The 3,524-nt window shown below is 36.8% G+C and overlaps 1 pseudogene; it reads left to right on the forward strand.

The window, feature by feature from the left end:
* Window positions 1-902: 902 nt before the first annotated feature.
* Window positions 903-1,420, forward strand: LOC103079616 (kinetochore-associated protein NSL1 homolog pseudogene; annotated as a pseudogene).
* Window positions 1,421-3,524: the final 2,104 nt, after the last annotated feature.

Genomic DNA, 3,524 nt, shown 5'->3' on the forward strand with positions numbered 1-3,524 from the left:
AAAAAAAAACTGTACACAACTGTTTGCAGCAGCTGTTTAATAATCTTCCCACTGAAGACGACCTAACTGACATTCAGTGGTGAATACATGAACAAGCTCTGGCCCATACAATGAAATACTACTCAGTACTAAAAAAGGAGTAAACTAGTGACATGTAACAGGCGAATCTCAAATGTGTTATGCTTAGTAAAAAGCCAGATTCAAAGAGCAGAATCATGTGCTATGTGATTCCTTTTATATACACTTCTGGACAAGGTATGGAACAGGGACAGAAAAAAAATCTGCAAACAGATGTTTATAGCAGCTTTATTTATAATTGCCAAAACTTGGAAGCAACTAAAATGTCCTTCAGTAGGTGAATGGAGAAATAAACTGTGGTACACCCAGACAATGGAATATTATTCAGCACTAAAAATAAATGAGCTATCAAGCCATGGAAAGACATGGAGGAATCTTAAATGTATATTATAAGTGAAAGAAGCCAATCTGAAAAGACTACATGGTGTAAGATTCCAACTATATAATATTCTGGAAAAAGAAAAACTATGGAGACAGTAAAAACAATCAATAGTGCCAGGGTGGCATAAGGGGGAAAGATGAATAGGCAGAGTAAAGAAGATTTTTAGGACAGTGAATATGCTCTGCAGTGGTGGATACATGTACGTTTGTCCAAACCCATAGAATGTACAACACCAAGAGCAAACTTAATGATTTGCCAACGTAGGTTCATCCTTGGTAACAAATATATCATTCTAGTGAGTGATGTTGATAATGGAGGAGGCTATGCATGTTTTGGGGAGGGAGTATATGGGAAATCTCTGTACCTAAAACTGCTCTAATTTTTTTTTTTAATTAAAAAAAGAGACAAATAGGAGTAGGTGACCCTTGCTCCTCCGCGGGGCATGGAGAGTGTGGCCTGGACAGGCAATGGGGCCTCTGTCCTTGCCACCTCCGGGAAAGACTTCCGAGTGAGCTTCACCTTGAAGCAGGCCTTGACGGAAGTGCTAGAACTGTGCGTCCGCTTAGTGCAAAAGCTGGGGACGTGCTGCCAGAGGAGATTCGGGAGCCCGTGTTGCGAGATGCGCAGTGGACTTTTGAAACAGCTGTGCAAGAGAATGTCAGCATTAATGGGCAAGCATGGCAAGAAGCTTCAGACAATTACTTTATGGAATCTGATATCAAAGTCCTTGAAGACCAGTTTGATGAAATCATAGTCGATATAGCCACAAAATGTAAGCAGTACCCCAGAAAGATCCTTGAATATGTCATCAAAATCATAAAAGCAAAACAAGAAATTCTGAAGCAGTACCACCCTGTTGTACATTCATTGGACCTAAAATATGACCCTGATCCAACTAAAGACTGCCCCCAGAGAAAATGGTATCCATTGCGGCCAAAGAGAATCAGTCTTCACACATAAACTCTTTTTGTTCATCTTGGAAGTTGAGATTAGGCACTATCAACATTTAGATTATAGCTTCATGCCTGGATGGGACTTCATTTAAAACAACAGATAAGTAGTGATTCTTTTATACAAATATAGTAGCTCTATGCTGGGGTATGATATATTGTATTTCTTTCCTTGCCTTTGCATTGATAGTCAATGAAAAGTGTATTGTTTGAATATTGGCACAAAGCCCGTCAATGATCATTAAGAGTGCAAACTTTTACTGTCATTGAATACAATCAACACTTGGCTGCCTTACAGCTTTTATGGAATTTCATAAGTAATGTATTCCATTGGGTTTCCTGGATATACATCTTTCTCTAAAAAAAACAAAAAAAGAGCTGTGTAACTGTTGTCATTATTTAAGGGCTGAAAGTCATGCCCTCCCCAAAGCAGTTTGATTTATTAAATTAACGTACAGATGACAAGACTGACTCTGACTTTGTTACTCTAAATTCTGATAATTTGGATTTGTGGGATTAATTTTAGGATTTTTTGGTTTTGTTTTGTAAGACAAAGACAATGATTATTTGTGTAAGAATTTCTCTTAGAAATAAAAATTGGCATGTAGGCAGTGTTTCTAACCCACACTTTGGTTTTCCGTAGATCTCTTAACCTTGAAACATAATTTGACTTGGAACTAATAGTTTCTTTTCAGGATTTCTCAGTATTTCTTTGTAAATGACTCCAGTTCAAAAATATATATCAGATTACTACATTAAACAAACTGTCATTGTGGAACAAATATAGATACAATCATACTGAACTATTTTACATTTAAGAATGTTTATATATCAAGTATATAATCATTGGTAGAAGTCTGAGAAAGCTATATTGCCTATACGTCTAAGATTTAACTACAGTTTCTTATCTCTTATTGTGTCTCTTACATTAATACAATGTAGGCAGGATCATCTAATTTGCCAGCTGTTTCCCTATTAATGACTCAATACCTTCGTTCCTTTGCAGAGGAATTTACTAATAATGAGGCTGGAAAATCTTTGCTTCTCTTGTTCATTATGTCTTAATAATCATAAAGATCTAAATGTGACAGAAAATCTGTCACAGTGAAGAAAACTTACAAAGCTACTTTATCACATTCTGTATTTGAATGTTACAACTTGAGATCTGTATATTTGTACACAGTAGTGTGTTTTTTATTAAAATAATGTACAAAGAAAAAAAGAAGAGACAAACACAAGAAATAGATAAATATAATGTAAAAATTCGTGCAGCTTAAGTGTATGTACAATGCAGTGAGAGCAGAAAGTAATTCTAAATATATCTGATATCAAAGAAGTACTCTCAAGCCTATAGTAAAATTTCAAAGTATCCTCTGATGCAGACAACTCCAAAGAATGCTACAAATATTAATAGTTCTAGTTGTTATTTCTTTCTTTTGGGGGGTGGGGCGGACAGTGAAGTAGAAAATTATACCCTTATTGCTTTCCCAGGTAAAGGGGGCCACAACAGGGTAATGCTCTCAAAACTGTGTTCCTTAATTGTCGAATAAGCTGGGGTTTTTTGTTGTTTTGTTTTTTGGTATTTTTTTGCGTTACGCGGGCCTCTTACTGCTGTGGCCTCTCCCATTTGCGGAGCACAGGCTCCGGACGCGCAGGCTCAGTGGCCATGGCTCACGGGCCCAGCCGCTCCGCGGCATGTGGGATCTTCCCGGACCAGGGCACGAACCTGTGTCCCCTGCATCGGCAGGCGGACTCTCAACACCACTGCGCCCAGGGAAGCCCTAATTGTTATTTCTTGATCAAATCTTGGTAAACTACTTATTGTTTATCCCAGATTATTGGACCACTTACAGATGAGATCCTACAAGAAAGCAACTATTTTAACACTCTTTAATCCACTATTACCTATAAGTAAGTGTCCATGGAGTTCTTAAAAATTTTATGTCTGGTAGTAAAATAACACCAAAAACTGAATGTTAATCATTTCCATTTTAGGGACATAAATATCCTTTGCTGTTTATTTACAAAAAAATTTTGAATTATAGTTAGTAGAATGTTCTCATTTTTGACATCTCTGCTTTGAATTGCTTTTAATTACTACTTCAAAAATTTTT

This window comes from Lipotes vexillifer, unplaced genomic scaffold, assembly GCF_000442215.2.
Source record: "Lipotes vexillifer unplaced genomic scaffold, Lipotes_vexillifer_v1.1 scaffold642, whole genome shotgun sequence".
Classification (NCBI taxonomy): domain Eukaryota; kingdom Metazoa; phylum Chordata; class Mammalia; order Artiodactyla; family Lipotidae; genus Lipotes; species Lipotes vexillifer.